Here is a 19771-nt window from a genome sequence, read left to right on the forward strand (position 1 = left end):
TACATAACACTGAGAGATAGTTCTATCTGAAGCCTCAGATTGTACTGTACATAACACTGAGAGATAGTTCTATCTGAAGCCAAAGATTGCACTGTACATAACACAGAGATAGTTCTATCTGAAGCCTCAGATTGTACTGTGCATAGCACTGAGAGATAGTTCTATCTGAAGCGTCAGATTGTACTGTTCATAACACTGAGAGATAGTTCTATCTGAAACCTCAGATTGTACTGTACATAACACTGAGAGATAGTTCTATCTGAAACCTCAGATTGTACTGTACATAACACTGAGAGATAGTTCTATCTGAAGCCTCAGATTGTACTGTACATAACACTGAGAGATAGTTCTATCTGAAGCCTCAGATTGTACTGTACATAACACTGAGAGATAGTTCTATCTGAAGCCTCAGATTGTACTGTACGTAACACAGAGATATTTCTATCTGAAGCCTCAGATTGTACTGTACGTAAAACAGAGAGATAGTTTTATCTGAAGCTTCAGATTGTTCTGTACGTAACACTGAGAGATAGTTCTATCTGAAGCCGCAGATTGTACTGTACGTAACACAGAGAGATATTTCTATCTGAAGACTCAGATTGTACTGTACGTAACACAGAGAGATATTTCTATCTGAAGCCTCAGATTGTACTGTACATAACACTGAGAGATAGTTCTATCTGAAGCCTCAGATTGTACTGTACATAACACTGAGAGATAGTTCTATCTGAAGCCTCAGATTGTACCGTTCATAACACTGAGAGATAGTTCTATCTGAAGCCAAAGATTGTACTGTACATAACACTGAGAGATAGTTCTATCTGAAGCCTCAGATTGTACTGTACGTAACACAGAGATATTTCTATCTGAAGCCTCAGATTGTACTGTACATAACACTGAGAGATAGTTCTATCTGAAGCCAAAGATTGCACTGTACATAACACTGAGAGATAGTTCTATCTGAAGCCTCAGATTGTACTGTACATAACACTGAGAGATAGTTCTATCTGAAGCCTCAGATTGTACTCTACGTAACAGAGATATTTCTATCTGAAGCCTTAGATTGTACTGCACGTAAAACAGAGAGATAGTTTTATCTGAAGCTTCAGATTGTTCTGTACGTAACACTGAGAGATAGTTCTATCTGAAGCCTCAAATTGTACTGTACGTAACACAGAGATATTTCTATCTGAAGCCTCAGATTGTACTGTACATAACACTGAGAGATAGTTCTATCTGAAGCCTCAGATTGTACTGTACATAACACTGAGAGATAGTTCTACCTGAAGCCTCAGATTGTACTGTACGTAAAACAGAGAGATAGTTCTATCTGAAGCTTCAGATTGTTCTGTACATAACACTGAGAGATAGTTCTATCTGAAGCCTCAGATTGTACTGTACATAACACTGAGAGATAGTTCTATCTGAAGCCTCAGATTGTACTGTACGTAACACTGAGAGATAGTTCTATCTGAAGCCTCAGATTGTACTGTACATAACACTGAGAGATAGTTCTATCTGAAGCCTCAGATTGTACTGTACATAACACTGAGAGATAGTTCTATCTGAAGCCAAAGATTGCACTGTACATAACACTGAGAGATAGTTCTATCTGAAACCTCAGATTGTACTGTACATAACACTGAGAGATAGTTCTATCTGAAGCCTCAGATTGTACTGTACATAACACAGAGAGATAGTTCTATCTGAAGCCTCAGATTGTACTGTACATAACACTGAGAGATAGTTCTATCTGAAGCCTCAGATTGTACTGTACATAACACTGAGAGATAGTTCTATCTGAAGCCTCAGATTGTACTGTACATAACACTGAGAGATAGTTCTATCTGAAGCCTCAGATTGTACTGTACATAACACTGAGAGATAGTTCTATCTGAAGCCTCAGATTGTACTGTACGTAACACAGAGAGATAGTTCTATCTGAAACCTCAGATTGTACTGTACGTAACACAGAGAGATAGTTCTATCTGAAGCCTCAGATTGTACTGTACATAACACTGAGAGATAGTTCTATCTGAAGCCAAAGATTGCACTGTACATAACACTGAGAGATAGTTCTATCTGAAGCCTCAGATTGTACTGTACATAACACTGAGAGATAGTTCTATCTGAAGCCAAAGATTGCACTGTACATAACACAGAGATAGTTCTATCTGAAGCCTCAGATTGTACTGTGCATAGCACTGAGAGATAGTTCTATCTGAAGCGTCAGATTGTACTGTTCATAACACTGAGAGATAGTTCTATCTGAAACCTCAGATTGTACTGTACATAACACTGAGAGATAGTTCTATCTGAAACCTCAGATTGTACTGTACATAACACTGAGAGATAGTTCTATCTGAAGCCTCAGATTGTACTGTACATAACACTGAGAGATAGTTCTATCTGAAGCCTCAGATTGTACTGTACATAACACTGAGAGATAGTTCTATCTGAAGCCTCAGATTGTACTGTACGTAACACAGAGATATTTCTATCTGAAGCCTCAGATTGTACTGTACGTAAAACAGAGAGATAGTTTTATCTGAAGCTTCAGATTGTTCTGTACGTAACACTGAGAGATAGTTCTATCTGAAGCCGCAGATTGTACTGTACGTAACACAGAGAGATATTTCTATCTGAAGACTCAGATTGTACTGTACGTAACACAGAGAGATATTTCTATCTGAAGCCTCAGATTGTACTGTACATAACACTGAGAGATAGTTCTATCTGAAGCCTCAGATTGTACTGTACATAACACTGAGAGATAGTTCTATCTGAAGCCTCAGATTGTACCGTTCATAACACTGAGAGATAGTTCTATCTGAAGCCAAAGATTGTACTGTACATAACACTGAGAGATAGTTCTATCTGAAGCCTCAGATTGTACTGTACGTAACACAGAGATATTTCTATCTGAAGCCTCAGATTGTACTGTACATAACACTGAGAGATAGTTCTATCTGAAGCCAAAGATTGCACTGTACATAACACTGAGAGATAGTTCTATCTGAAGCCTCAGATTGTACTGTACATAACACTGAGAGATAGTTCTATCTGAAGCCTCAGATTGTACTCTACGTAACAGAGATATTTCTATCTGAAGCCTCAGATTGTACTGCACGTAAAACAGAGAGATAGTTTTATCTGAAGCTTCAGATTGTTCTGTACGTAACACTGAGAGATAGTTCTATCTGAAGCCTCAGATTGTACTGTACGTAACACAGAGATATTTCTATCTGAAGCCTCAGATTGTACTGTACATAACACTGAGAGATAGTTCTATCTGAAGCCTCAGATTGTACTCTACATAACACTGAGAGATAGTTCTATCTGAAGCCTCAGATTGTACTGTACGTAAATCAGAGAGATAGTTCTATCTGAAGCTTCAGATTGTTCTGTACATAACACTGAGAGATAGTTCTATCTGAAGCCTGAGATTGTACTGTACATAACACTGAGAGATAGTTCTATCTGAAGCCTCAGATTGTACTGTACGTAACACTGAGAGATAGTTCTATCTGAAGCCTCAGATTGTACTGTACATAACACTGAGAGATAGTTCTATCTGAAGCCTCAGATTGTACTGTACATAACACTGAGAGATAGTTCTATCTGAAGCCAAAGATTGCACTGTACATAACACTGAGAGATAGTTCTATCTGAAGCCTCAGATTGTACTGTACATAACACTGAGAGATAGTTCTATCTGAAGCCAAAGATTGCACTGTACATAACACAGAGATAGTTCTATCTGAAGCCTCAGATTGTACTGTACATAACACTGAGAGATAGTTCTATCTGAAGCCTCAGATTGTACTGTACAGAACACAGAGATAGTTCTATCTGAAGCCTCAGATTGTACTGTACATAACACTGAGAGATAGTTCTATCTGATGACTCGAGCTAAGACTGTACTGTACGTCATGCTTGGAGATTGATCCGTGTGAAGTCCTATACTAAGATTGTTCTGTCCATGAGCTGTACATAAGATCTGCTACAACCTGGATTAAGCAGACTATATCAACCCTGATTGACGTTAACTTCATCTAAAAACCACGACCATGATACCCATCAGACAATAAGATATAAGAGCAGAATGAGGCCATTGGGCCCGTCGAGCCGGCTCCACCATTCAATTCTGGCTGATAAGTTTCTCAAACCCATTCTCCTGCTTTCTCCCCGTAACCCTTGATCGCTGTACCAGTCAAGAACCTATTTATCTCTTTATTAAATACATTCAATGATCTGGCCTCCACAGCCTTGTGTGGCAATGAATTCCACAGATTCACCACCCTCTGGCTGAAGAAATCCCTCCTCGTCTCAGTTCTGAAGTAAGAAGTCTCACAACAGCAGGTTAAAGTCCCACAGGTTTATTTCGAATCACGAGCTTTCGGAACGCTGCTCCTTCATCAGGTGAGTGGGAAACTGGTGTTGTGAGACTTCTTACTGCGCACACCCCTGTCCAACACCACCATCTCCACATCACATTTCTAAAGGGCCATCCCTTCCCTCTGAGTCTGTGCCCTCGGGTCCAAGTCTCCCCAACTAATGGAAACATCTTCCCCAAGTGCACTCGATCCAGGCCTTTCATTATTCTGTAAGTTTCAATGTTATCCCCTTCCGCATACTTCCAAACTGCATCGAGTGTGGACCCCCAGTCCTCAGACGCTCTTCATGCGTCAAGTCTTTAATTCCCCGCATCATTCTTGTGAACCTGCTCTGGACCCTCTCCAAGGCCAGCACATCCTTCCTCAGATACGGGGACCAAAATTGCTGACAATATTGTGAATGCGGTCAGACCAGTGTCTTATAAACCCTCAGCAGTACACCCCTCCTTTTGTATTCTCGTCGTCTCAAAATTAACACGAGCAGAGTGATCTCTGCTGTATCGAATTAATATTGACCCTACATTATTTCCAACTTTCCATCCCTCCCTGACCCTCAACACCCCATCGAGGCTGTAACTGTTCTCCGTTGGGGATAAAAAGTGTTGGATTGAAGGGGGTTCAGTGAAGCTGTTTGTTTAGTGACTGGAATTGATGTGAGTCTCCATGGATCCGATTAGTGTGCCTGGAGGGATTTACCTCTTCGATTAATAAGGGATTCCGTTCAATGTGTTGTCCCATTGAGTCAGCGGGAGCGGCAACTCCGACACCAACAGAGATCAGCGGCTGTGGAGAGAGAGGGAGGGAGAGGAGAGATCAGAATCTGGGAGCAATGGATTGGAATCTTCCAACAATGGATCAGAATCTGGGAACAATGGATTGGAATCTTCCAACAATGGATCAGAATCTGGCAACAATGAACAGGAATGTTCCAACCAAGGACAGGAGTTTATTCTATTGGATTTCTGTGTTTACTTCTGATTATTGGATGCCATCAGCTGATCGGATTCAATATCTACTGTTCGTGATTGAATGAGTTTACTATCCCCTCCTGGCGATTGTTGGTGTTCCGGGTAAGTCTCTGGCTGGAATTGGACCGGCCCGACCGCCACGGGAATCGGAGCAGGCGAGGGGCGGAGAATGGGAAGGTCTGTTGAACACGGGTGGGATTTTGCAGCTTGGGGAAGAGTGAGGCTGGAAAGTCCCGTCCCCTGTGTCCAGTTCCTAATTCTAGAAAGGCTGTTTAACTGTATTGATTTTCTTGTCATTTCCTGTACTGGGTTTGCTGCTCTTGTTGAATCTCTGTATCCGGTTATTAATTCTTTCAGCCACTGACAATTGTCTCAGGGTCTATGGGCTGGGATGTCTTCTGAGTGCTGTGACTTTCCATAGACATGTGACCTCAAACACTATTCCACCGTGCGTAAAAGATTGAGACAGAATCCTTTTCACCCTCTACATATAACACCAGTTCACCCACCCAATCACCAGGCCGCAGAATTAATTTTATTGGTCATATCTGCACAGCAGGATCTCACAGACAGAGAACATATTTCATTAAATTTGAAATTTATTCATCAGTGTCACAAGTATGCGAACATTAACATTGCAATGAAGTTACTATAAAAATCCCCGAGTCACCACACTCCAGCGCCTGTTCAGGTCCACTGAGGGAGAATTTAGCACGGCCAATGCACACAACCAGCACAACTTTCAGATAGTGGGAGGAAACTGGAGCACTCGGAGGAAACCCACGCAGACATGGGGAGAACATGCAGAATCTGCACAGACAGGGGCCAAGCCTGCAATTGAACCAGGACCTCTGGTGCTGTGAGGCAGCAATGCTATCCCCTGTGCCACCACAATCTCTCCGAGAGCAACAGGAACACAAACACACAGACACACCCAAACACACATACATTAATACACACATTTGTTGATCGAAGCAATCAGGTTTAGACACTTACTTCCACTCACTCACAAATTCAAGAACCAAAATTGCTGCAACACTCCAGAATAATGCACACTTAGGAACACTCGTCAGGTACTCTGTTGCTCACACACTAACACGCACACACACACATGCATACTGGTACAGACAATATAGACACACGCAACACACACACGGTAGGGGGGCAGGATAACAGCTACTCCCTGTCCATTGATGGTGGGGTGATCAAGTAAAACCGCGTGACAGCCTGGAACTCAGGTCCACGTCCCATTTCTCATCTCTTGTAACCTTCACCGGCAATGGATAAACAGCGGATTCAGTCTCCTGCCCATTTCCGGCAAGAGGCTGAATAAATTATTTCAATTTATTTTAAAACAAATTTAAATGAAATTAGTGAGCCTGGGATGGAATTGTGCGCCACACGTGCCTTTGCAGCCTCACCGGGAGAGGTTGGGTCCGGTGAGGAAACAGCTGGCCACATGTATGAGGACGAGTCATGATGACCTCGCCGGGAGAACTGAAGGCCATTGAGGGCACCGGGCAAGTTCGAGGGCAAAGGTAGGTGCCCCTCATTTCAGCCACTCACCACCCTCTGTGTGAAAAAATTGCCCCTCTGGACCCTTTTGTATCTTTCCCCTCTCACCTTAAACCTATGCCGTCTAGTTTTAGACTCCCCTACCTTTGGGAAAAGATATTGACTATCTAGCTGATCTGTGCCCCTCATTATTTTATAGACCTCTATAAGATCACCCCTCAGCCTCCTACGCTCTAGGGGAAAAAGTCCCAGTCTATTCAGCCTCTCCTTATAACTCAATCCATCAAGTCCCAGTAGCATCCGAGTAAATCTTTTCTGCACTCTTTCCAGTTTAATAATTATATGCTCTGGCGTTTGAGTTGCTGATCTAAATGCCTCTTGTGGTTGTTCCCGCTTCTACCATCCTTTCAGGCCGTGAGCTGCGGATCCCAGCACCCTGTGGATGGAAACATTTTCCCTCAAATCCACACAAACATCTGCCCTTTACCTTAAATCCACGCCCCTCTGTTTATTGACACCTCTACTAAAGGGAAAAGCTTTCTTCCTATCTTTGTGCCACATAATTTTGTTCATATCACTCAGTTCCCCCCCCCGCCCCCACCTGAAAGCATTCCCCATCACCACCCACTACACCCACTCCACCTCCTGCCGTCTCTGCTCTAAGGTAAAAAACCCAGCCTAACCAGCCTCTCCTCATAGCTGAAACTCTCCAGCCCAGGCAGCATCCTGGTGAATCTCCTCTCCACCGTCTCCAGTGTAATCACATCCTTCCTGTAGTGTGATGACCAGAGCTGCACACAGTTCTCTTGCTCTGGTCTAACCAGCGTTTTATAAACTTCCATCATCACCTCCCAGCTCTTATATTCTGTGCTGCGGCTGCTAAAGGCAAGTATCCTACATGTCGTCTTAACCACCTCATCTACCTGTCTTGCTGCTTTTAGGGATCCACATATCTGCAGCCCAAATTCATTCTGGTCCTCTGCACTTGCTCAGACTCGACCGGACATGGTGCATTTCCTTGCCCGGATAGTCATCCCAAATGCACGGCCTCACATTCGTCAGGTGTAAATTACATTTGCCCATTTGCCCAGCCTTTCAGTTTCCTCAGCACGGTGGCACAGTGGTTAGCACTGCTGCCCCACAGCGCCAGGGACGTGTGTTCCATTTCTGGCTTGGACCACATCTGTGTGGAGTTTGCACATTCTCCCCGTGTCTGCATGGGTTTCCTCCGGGTGCTCCAGTTTCCGCCCACAGTCGGAAGACTTGTGGGTTAGGTGGATTGGCCAGGATATACTGGACTTACTGTCAGGGAGAATTGCTTGGGTAAATGCATGGGGTTCAGGGGATATCGCCTGGGTGGGATTGTGCTCAGTGCAGACTCGATGGGCTGAATGGCCTCCTTCTGCACTGTAGGATTCTATGATTCCGGTAATCTAAGGCTTTCCTCCTCAATATTTACCACACCACCAATTTTTGTATCATCTGCAAACTTACTGATCACACCTCACACATTCATGACCATCAATGTACACTACAAACAGCAAGGGACCCAACATCGATCGCTGTGGAACCCCACTGAACACAGGCTTGCAGTCACAAAAACAACCTTCCACCATCACCCTCTGCCACTCAGCCATTTTGAATATAATTTACCAAATTGACCTGGTTCCAGTCGGAATCACTTCCTTGTTCAGTCTTCCATATTTGTCAAAAGCTTTTCTGAAGAACACGTAGACTACATCGACTGCACTTCCCTCATCTCCTCATCCAGTCACCTCCTCAATATATTCCAGCGAATTGTTAGACATGATCTCCCCCTGTCAAAGGAATGCTGACTATTGTTCATAAATCCCTACCTCTCGAAGTGGAGATTAATTCTGTCCCTCAGAATTGTTTTCCAATCATTTCCCTACTACGGATATGGTGATGATGGTGTCCTGGCCGTGATCTTGGATATCTCCAGGGCACCTTGCAGGATGGCAGTATGGCACAGTGGTTAGCACTGCTGCCTCACAGCATCAGGGATCCCATTTCAATTCCTGGGATTCCATCAGCACCAGTGAAGCTTCTTTTTAAAACTTTGTTCCATTCTCACATCTCGCTTGTTGGGATTTCTCCTATTACAAGAACGTGTGGTGTTCCTCTGGAAAGAATCCACTGTGAGCAAGTCCAGTTTCTCGCAGCTCCCCAATGTCCACATTCAGCCTTGTAAATTCAGTCTCGATCACAGCCGTCCCGTGTACATCATCAACCTGCATAAGTTCATTGGTAAGGTCAGGGCACATTGTGCTGATGTTTCAGCTTGAGATGCGAAAGACTGATTTGATTTGGTTTATTATTTTCACATATAATAAATATGTGATCCAAGCCGGGAATCGAACTCAGGTTCCTGTGAGACAGCAGTGCTAACCATTGTGCCACCATGCTGCCGACTCAAAAACAGCTTCTTCTCTGCTGCCATCTGACGTTTTAATGGACCCACATCGCATTCAGATGATCTTATTCTACACCCTCGCTCTGAGTCCAACATTACATTCTGCACTCTCTCCTTCTCTATGTTCAGAGTTACAGTGTTACAGAGTTCAGTGTTGGGCCAGGGAGATGGTGTCTGTGGACCTGTTGGGGAGGTAGGTGAACTGTAGTGTATCGAGGCAATCTGGGAGGCCGGAATGGATTCATGCCATGACTAACCTTTTGATGCATTTCATAACATTGGATATACAGTGAAAAGTGTTGTTGCTTGAGTGCCATACAGACAAAGCATACTGTACACAGAGAGGGAGAGAGGGCAGAATGTAATGTTGCAGTCATAGCTAGGATGTAGTAAAAGATCATCTTAATGCAATGTGGGTCCATTCAAACGTCTGATGGCAGCAGAGAAGCTGTTCCTGAGTCGGCAGCATGGTGGCACAATGGTTAGCGCTGCTGTCTCACAGGAACCTGAGTTCGATTCCCGGCTTGGATCACTGTCTGTGTGGAATTTGCACATCCTACCCGTGTCGCCATGGGTTTGCTCCGGATGCTGCGGTTTTCACCCACAGTCCAAAATGTGCAGGTTAGGTTGATTGGTCATGTTAACTGCCCATTAGCGTCCTGGGATATGTATGTTTGGGGGATTAGCAGGCTACATATGTGGGATTTCGGGGATAGGGCCTGGGTGGGATTGTTGTCGGTGTTGACTCGATGGGTCAAATGGCCCCCTTCTGCACTGTAGTGTTTCTATGATTCTATGAGTCGGTTGGTCCATGTCCTCACACATTGTTTATCTTTTTCTCCAATGGAACAAGTGGGAAGAGTTGATGTCTGTGGTGCGCTATTCCTGAATTAGGCTGGTTACTTTTGTGAGGCAACGGGAAGTTTAGACAGAGTTAATGAGTGGGAGGTTGGTTTGAGTGATGGACTGGTCTGCATTCATCAAGCTTTGAAGTTTCTTGCAGTCTTGGACAGAGCAGGAGCCATACCAAGCTAGAATGTTATTTATGGTGCATCTGTAAAAGTTGGTGAGAGTCGCAGCTGACATGCCAAATGTCTGTAAACCTCTGAGAAAATAGAGACGTTCGGATACTTTTTTAATGATAGGGACATCATGGAGGAACCAGGAAAGGTTTTTCGTGATGTGGACCCTAAAACGTGAAGCTCTCGACTATTTCAACTTCATCCCATTGATGTAGATCGGGGCATGTACTCCACTAGGCTTCCAGAAGTCAATTTGCTTTGTTGACATTGAGGAAGAGATTGTTGTTGTCGCCCCAGTTCACCAGATTCTCTGTCTCTTCCTCCGACCCACTGCAGGTGTCATCAGCAAACTTGGAAATCGAGTTGGAGGGGAATTTGGCCACACAGTCACCAGTGTATAAGGAGTACAGTAAGGGGCTGAGGACGCAGCCTTACGGCGACCGCTGTTCAGGATGATTGTGGAGGAGATGTAGTTGATTGTCCTTAATTTTGCTGTCTATGGATTCGGAAGTTGAGGATCCAATTGCAGAGGCAGGAGCCAAGCCCAGGGCCACGGACTTTGGACATGGGTTTCGGAGGACTAATGGTGTTGCAGGCTGAGCTGTAGTTGATAAACACGAGTCTGTGTTCCAGGATTCACTGTCGGGCCAGGGAGATGGCATTGTGGACCTGTTGTGGATGTCGGTGAACTGTCGTGGATCCAGGCAATCTGGGAAGCCGGAACTGATTCATGCCATGACTAACCTTTTGCTGCATTTCATAATATTGGACATCAGAGTCACCGGACGATAGGCATTAAGGCAGCCTGCTTGGCTTTTCCTTTGGTACTGGCCTTTGTTTGAGTTTTACCTGGTGCATAGATTGGCAACCTTCCTGCCGAGAGAGGACTGATGCAGCTGCACTGGTCCAGTAGACCAACGTGGGACAGCAGTAATCGCACTGAGCATTATGGACGATAGCGATTCGCTGAAACCTGAAGCTTTCTCCCACTCTTGAAAGCAAACACTGGAAGTTGTGTTCTGTGCCAATCGAGTGTGAGATTACTATTTTTTCCTGTGTTGTGCTAATAGTGGCCACAATGCTGTGATCTCCTCTCCAGGGTACAGTTCTGTGTAAATATAATAGAGATTCCGTGCTGTCAAGGCATCAGGATCTCCCTCTGCCAATTGTTAGTATTGTCCAGAGGCAAGGGTCAAACCAGCCCTCTTTGGTCCCAGCTCTGTTGCAGGGATTGTCAGTAAACTGTCTGAGAAACGACAGATTGCCATCTACAGGACTCCAGTCTGGATTTTCTGTCAGGGTTTACTCCCTCATCCTTGTAGCTGAGTGAGGGTCAATGTTGTGGACTCCCCGGAAAGCTCTCTCCCAAATATATACCACTGTGTTGCTACCATGGACTGCACGGTTACACAGCGGTTAGCACTGCTGACTCACAGCGTCAGGGACCTGGGTTCAATTCCAGGCTTGGGTCACTGTCTGTGTGGAGTTTGGACCTTCTCCCCGTGTCTGTGTGGGTTTCCTCCGGATGCTCCACTTTCCTCTCACACTGCAAAAGACGTGCTGGATTTAAAAAAAAGATTTAAGTGATTTTATGTGTGTACATTCTTTTTTATTTTAACCCATCCTCAGTCCAAATGGTAACTTCTTTCCCTGAATTCTGTCTAATTTTATTCTTTATTTACCTTCCTGACAGTGAACATAATCACAATTGTGACACTGACGAGCAGAAACTGTGGTCTGTCCAAATGTGTGACTCGTTACCTGGTGGCCATGTCAGCGGGGGATCTGCTGGTCGTTATCCTCGACCTGATATTCAGACACATTCCCATTCTTTATTGGGAACAGTTTGATTTCCTGCTCTCGCTCCCCGTGTGTAACATCCACGCCGTCCTGCTTTATGCAGCCACTGACTGTTCTGTCTGGTTCACCGTCACTTTCACCTTTGATCGATTTGTGGCCATTTGCTGCCCCAAGCTGAAGAGTAAATATTGCAGTGAGAAATCGGCGGCTGTGGTTCTGGGAACAGTGACGGTGCTGAGCTGTTTAAAGAACATTTCCTGGTATTTTATGTTATTAAATAGATATTGGCTGGGGAACGTCCCCTGGTTTTGTGAGGTCACAATGGATGTGATAGAATCTCCGGTCTGGACAACAATCGAGTTCCTCCACAACATTCTAACCCCGGCTGTCCCGTTCGTCCTGATTCTGCTGCTCAACGTTTTCACCGTCAGACACATTTTAATGAGCAGCAGAGCCCGCAGGAGACTCCGGACTCACAGCAGTGGGGAGAATCCCAGAGACCCAGAGATGGAGAGTCGCAGGAAATCCATCATTTTGCTGTTTGTTATCTCAGCCAATTTCATCCTCTTATGGTCGACATTAATGGTTTATTCTATATGGAGTCGGATGGATGATTTGGGCTGAGTCGGTATGGTTAGATTACTATGTTCTGGAATTTGGTTTCATGTTGCAACTCACAAGTTGTTGTACAAACACTGCCATTTATGCTGTGACACAGACTCACTTCAGGCAGCAGCTAATAAATCTGCTGAAAGCTCCCCTTACTGCAATTCTTCAACTCATTAGACCCTGACAGGAAACTACAGCTACAAGACCCCTGACTCTTTCTAATGGACTTTCAAATATAAACCACTGCAGGTGTCATCAGCAAACTTGGAAATCGAGTTAGAGGGGAATTTGGCCACACAGTCACCAGTGTATAAGGAGTATAGTAAGGGGCTGAGGACGCAGCCTTACGGGGCACCGCTGTTCAGGATGATTGTGAAGGAGATGTTGTTGACTGTCCTTAATTTTGCTGTCTATGGATTAGGAAGTTGAGGATCGAATTGCAGAGGCAGGAGCCAAGCCCAGGGCCACGGACTTTGGACATGAGTTTCGTAGGACTAATGGTGTTGCAGGCTGAGCTGTAGTTGATAAACACGAGTCTGTGTTCCAGGGTTCACTGTCGGGCCAGGGAGATGGCATTGTGGACCTGTGGTGGATGCCGGTGAACTGTCGTGGATCCAGGCAATCTGGGAAGCCGGAACTGATTCATGCCATGACTAACCTTTTGCAGGGGTTGTCAGTAAACTGTCTGAGAGATGGCAGATTACCATCTACAGGACTCCAGTCTGGATTTTCTGTAAGGTTTACTCCCTCATCCTTCATACCCTCCAAATCCCCCACAAGGGAGGGGGCTATTTACTTGTCGCTGAGTGAGGGTCAATGTTGTGGACTCTCCGGAAATCTCACTCCCAAATATATACCACTGTGTTGCTACCATGGAGCAGCACGGTGACACAGTGGTTAGCACTGCTGATTCACAGCGTCAGGGACCTGGGTTCAATTCCAGGCTTGGGTCACTGTCTGTGTGGAGTTTGGACCTTCTCCCCGTGTCTGTGTGGGTTTTCTCCGGATGCTCCACTTTCCTCTCACACTGCAAAAGACGTGCTGGTTTTAAAAAAATAAGTGATTTTATGTGTATACATTCTTTTTTATTTCAACCCATCCTCAGTCCAAATGGGAACTTCTTTCCCTGAATCCTGTCTAATTTTATTCTTTATTTCCCTTCCTGACAGTGAACATAATCACAATTGTGACACTGACGAGCAGACACTGTGGTCTGTCCAAATGTGTGACTCGTTACCTGGTGGCCATGTCAGCGGGGGATCTGCTGGTCGTTATCCTCGACCTGATATTCAGACACATTCCCATTCTTTATCGGGAACAGTTTGTTTTCCTGCGCTCGCTCCCCGTGTGTAACATCCACGCCGTCCTGCTTTATGCAGCCACTGACTGTTCTGTCTTGTTCACCGTCACTTTCACCTTTGATCGATTTGTGGCCATTTGCTGCCCCAAGCTGAAGAGTAAATATTGCAGTGAGAAATCGGCGGCTGTGGTTCTGGGAACAGTGACGGTGCTGAGCTGTTTAAAGAACATTTTCTGGTATTTTATGTTATTAAATAGATATCGGCTGTGGAACGACCCCTGGTTTTGTGAGGTCACAGAGGATGTTCTGTTCTCTCGGGTCTGGACAACAATCGAGTTCCTCCACCACATTCTAACCCCGGCTGTCCCGTTCGCCCTGATTCTGCTGCTCAACGTTTTCACCGTCAGACACATTTTAATGAGCAGCAGAGCCCGCAGGAGACTCCGGGCTCACAGCAGTGGGGAGAATCCCAGAGACCCTGAGATGGAGAGTCGCAGGAAATCCATCATTTTACTGTTTGTTATCTCAGCCAATTTCATCCTCTTATGGTCGACATTAATGGTTTATTCTATGTGGAGTCGGATGGATTATTTGGGCTATCAGTCGGTATGGTTAGATTTCTATGTTCTGGACTTTGGTTTCATGTTGCAACTCACAAGTTGTTGTACAAACACTGCCATTTATGCTGTGACACAGACTCACTTCAGGCAGCAGCTGAAAAATCTGCTGAAAGCTCCCCTTACTGCAATTCTTCAACTCATCAGACCCTGAGACGAAACTACAGCTAAAAGACCCCTGACTCTTTCTATTGGACTTTCAAATATAAATAACAAACAGCCTCACAGAGACAGAGAGAGTGACAGATAAAGAGAGAGAGAGGGCAGTGAGAGCAAAACTGGGAGTGATAGAGAGATGGAGGTTGACAGAGAGAGGGACGGGTACAAATACATGGAGCGTGACACAGTTTGAAAGAGTTTCTAACAGATACAGGTAGAGAAACAGAGAGAGAGAGAAAGAAAAAGGACAGAGACAGATAGGGACTCTCAGAGCGAGAAAAACAGGGATAGAGATTGGGGGAAATGGGGAGGGAGATGGACAGGGAATGAGAAAGGGAGACAGAGGGAGACAGATGGCAGAATGTAATGAGAGAGGGAGACAGAAAGGGAGGCAGAGAGAAACAGAGACAGAGAGCGTCAGTGAATTTGAAACAGTGAGACTGAATGAGTACAATGGACACAGCAAGAGCAAAAGACAGAGCGAGGTAGAGAGAGAGAGAAAGACAGAGAAATAAGAAAAGGGGGACAGAGAAGGAGAGGGACAAGGAGAGTGGTGGAATTTGAATAAATATATCTGGAATTCAGAATCAGCTGGTGACCATAAAAGCATTGTCGATTTTCGGAAAAACCCATCTGGTTCACCAATGTCCCAGGGGAGGAAATCTGTCGTCCTTATGTGGTCAGGACTAAATGTGACTCAAAGTGGTTGACACTTAATTGCCCACTGAACATGGGCAACTAGGGATGGGCAATAAATGCTGGCCGACCAGTGACACCCAAGTCCCAAGAGTGAATACAAATACTTTGTACTGGGAAATTTTAAACAAACGGTAAACTGTTTCTCACAGCTGGATAAATACCCAATCCCTCTGATCGAGGACTTCGCTTCAAAGCTGGCAGGAGGATTCTTGTTTCCAATTATGAACTTATTCACGTGCACTTATACTGACAGCTAGATGAGGTTTCCCAGCGATATTCAACCATTCATATTCAGAGGAAGTTTAATATTTATAAAGTGTCAAATGTAGGCTTACATTAACACTGCAATGAAGTTAATGTGAAAATCGCCTAGTCGCCACACACTGGTGCCTGTTCGGGTCACACTGAGGGAGAATTTAGCATGGACACTGCACCTACCCAGCACGTCTTTCAGACAGTGGGAGGAAACCAGAGAAACCAGAGTAAACCCACGCAGATACGGAGAGAATGTGCAGACTCCGCACAGACAATGACCCAAGCCAGGAACTGAACCCAGGTCTCTGGCGTTACGAGGCAGCAGCGCTAACCACTGTGACACCTCGTCTCCGGTGATAGTTTGGGCAAAGAAATTCCAGAAGGACCTGCATGACGGTGCAGCCCATAATATTGGCCCATATCCAGCTGTGGGCTTTATTACTGTCCGCCGACCATTATTGATTGGAACACCTTCCAGGAGGCTGAGTCGTTCAGGTAGGTGCCTTGAGTTGGCTACGATTAACAGACACTTGTCATATTCCCAATGGAAGAGACGGTAATCATGAACTTTCTCAAAACTCTCCCAGTGGCAGCCAATAATATTCGGCTGTGGACGTAAGATTCCCCATTCCTGAATGAATTGAAGCAGCGAGTGCTGATGGGGGAATCCAAAAGGCCATTACAGCCTGAATTGCACCCATATTGAAGTGGCAGAGAGCAGCTGACTGTGGAAGATGGCACACGCCTTTGGGGTTCAAGAGTGTCATCCTGAGCCAGGGTCACCATCCCATGGTCAACTTTACCATGGCCACCCAGGAGTGGCAAACTGAAGATCCTCCAAGTTGCCCTGTTGGTGGCCAGGTATGGGGACGGATATTTGCCCGTGGGTCAGTGTTGGCAATATCAACAAGGGCAGAACTATCACCAGTCACTACTCTTCACATATGGGAATGGCCAGGACATCCGTAGACGTGGCTGCACACGGAGAGTGCCGGTCCGTTCATGGGGTCTATGTTCCTGGTAATGGTAGATGCTGATTCAAAATGGATGGCCGGACACAGGGTGAGTTACTGAAACACAAGGACAAGAGTGGAGAAACTTCACACCTCTTTCATGACACCCGGGATCCCGGAAATGTTAGTTTCTGAAAATGGGCCACCCTTCATCAGCCAGGAATTTGTGCATTACATGAAGTTGGACAGAATTTGACACGTCGGGCAGTGTCATATTACCCATCATCCAACGGCCTGGCAGAAAGAGCGGCCCAAACAGTAAAAGCAGGTTCAAAATACCATCCGTCAGTCTCTTTGGACACCAAACCATCCAGATTTCATCTTCAATTACAGAACGACACCCCCCAACCTCCCCCCGACCTCCCCTCTTCAACAACTGGAATAGCCCCAGCAGAGTTGGTCATGGGAAGTTCACTCCGCCCAGTGTTAAGTCTGACCTTCTGAGGGCGGGAGCTGACACCCAGTGCCGATCCCACCAGCCGGGAGAGGCACCTAAAGGCAGGTGATAGGTTATTGGTAAAGAATCATGGCAATGGATCCACGTGGTTATGAGGCACGGTCGAGTCTGGAACAGGGCCAGTTTCCTATCAAGTCCGCTTGGGAGATACCATCCTGTGGGAATGCTTCAATCATCTACAAGCCATGCAGCCCCAAGCCGTGCAGGAAAAATCAATTCCCAGCAGACCGGGAACTTTGGAAAGAATTCCAGGCACTCCGGCTCCTGTTCCCCATCTCCGCCAGTGGGAACCTCGGAGTCTGAAATGGACACAGTGGGTTTAGCCTCTCGACCACATTGTCACCCGATAAAGGGAACTCGGGCCACACGCTCATGGTGGAAGAGGCGAGCTCCGGTCTGCTGAACCCCACTCACTTCCGAGGCTGAGCAGCAGGAACCGGACCCAGCATTGAAACTCCAAAAAAGGCTTCCAAGGTGGTCAGCCCTCGGCGGTTACTCAGACCTAGAGGGGGAGGGGGTGCAGTGACTTCAATCAGGTTCATGAGTTGGACACGGGCAAATATAAACTACCAAACTGAGGCCTGTGAAATGTGCCCACTCAGGGAGCTCCACAGAGTGCAAGCTGCAGAGAGTGAAGCACTGAGAGCTGGGGTAAGTGTGGGAGTTTAGGGAAGTGGGTGGAGAGGTATTGCTGTGTCTTGTGTCCCTTACTGCCCGGTCCCTTACGGCCAGGTCCAGTGTGGGTAGGTGTCGACCAGACATTACTGTTCAGAAAGTGCCGTGAGCAGATGTGTTTATTGAGACTTTCAGAAGACTTTTGACAAGTTCTCACATAGACTGCCATGTAAAGTGAAAGCACATGGGATTACAGGCAATGTTTTGAGACGGATAGAAAGCTGGTTCACTGATAGAAAGCAAAGAGTTGGCGATAAATGGGCCTTTTTCTGATTGTCAGTCAGTGTCTAGTGGGGTTCTGCAGGAATCTGTGCACGGACCCCAACTGCTCACATTATATATTAATTATTCTGAAAATGGAAATAAATGTATCATCTCCAAATTTGCAGATGATAAAAGGTGTGTGAGGGTGAGCTATGAGAAACATGCAGACATGCTTCAGTGTGATTTGAACAGGCTCAATGTGTGGGCATGTGCAAAGCAGTTGCAGTAAAATGTGGGTAAATGTGAGGTTATCCAATTTAGCAGCAATAATAGGAAGGCAGATTATTATTTGAATGGGTGTAAATTGAGAGAGGTGGATACTCAGCGAGACCTTGGTGTCCGTATGCATCAGTAAGTGAAAATCAGCGCGCATGTCCAACCGGCAGTAAAGAAGACAACTGTAATGCTGCCCTTCATAGGGATAAGATTGGAGTACAGGAAGAGAGATGTGTCACTGCAGTTGTACAGGGCATTGCTGAGGCCACACTTCGAGTATTGTGTGCAGTTTTGGTGTCCTTATCTGAGGAAGGATATCCTCGCTATAGAGGGAGTACAGCGAATGTTTACCAGGCTGATTCCTGGGATGGCAAGTCTGTGATATGAAGAGAGACTCAGGCGGTTAGGGCTTTATTCATTGCAGTTCATTAGAGTGAAACATATAATATTGGACCATGTTTAGACAGGGTAGATTCAGAAAGAATGTTCCTGATGCTCAGGGGGTTGAGGACTAGGGTTCATGGTTTGAGGAGAAGCATCAACCTTTTAGAACAGAGGTGAGGAGAAATTTCTCCACTCTGATGATCTATGGACTTCGCTACCACAGAAAGTAGCTGAGGCCAAAAACTTTCGTGATTTCAGGAAGAAATTATGTATCGCTCTTGGGGCTAAAGTGCTCACGGGATATGGGAGCAAGGGATGGTCAGGATATCGAAGTTGATGATGATCCATGATCAAACTGAATGTCGGAGCTGGGTCGAAGGGCCGAATGGCCTACTCCTGCTGTTCCTATATTTCAATGTTTCTATGATTGTGAAGCTGAGGTGAATCTGTACACGGTGTGAATCTGAACATGATCCGAGTCCGAACCTTGTGTGAATCTGAACAGCGTCTCTGTCTGAACGTGGGTGGGTCTGAACCTGCTGCGGGGCCTCTCGACATGATTGCCAGTATTCCACTTGCCTTCCAAACTGCCGATTCAACCTGCAGGTTAACCTTTAGAGAATCTTGAACAAGGCCTCCCAGATTCCTTTGTGCACCTGATTTCCGAAGCATTTCCCCATTTAGAAAATAGTCTCTGCCTCCATTCCTCCTTCCAAAGTGCATAACCTCACACTTTTCCTCATTGTATTCCATCTGCCCCCTCTTTATCCACTGTCCTAACCTGTCCAAGTCCTTCTGCAGCCCTCCTCCTCCCACTCCCCCCGCCCACTTCCGCAATACTCCCTGTCCCTCTGCATATCATTGCATCATCACCAAACTTAGCAACAGTGCCTTCATTTTATTTTTCCAAATTATTAATGTATATTGTAAAATGTTGTGTTCCCAGCACCGACCCCTGAGGCGCACCACTTGTCACCGGCTGCCATC

The sequence above is a fragment of the Mustelus asterias genome, unplaced genomic scaffold (genome assembly GCF_964213995.1).
Source record: "Mustelus asterias unplaced genomic scaffold, sMusAst1.hap1.1 HAP1_SCAFFOLD_339, whole genome shotgun sequence".
Classification (NCBI taxonomy): domain Eukaryota; kingdom Metazoa; phylum Chordata; class Chondrichthyes; order Carcharhiniformes; family Triakidae; genus Mustelus; species Mustelus asterias.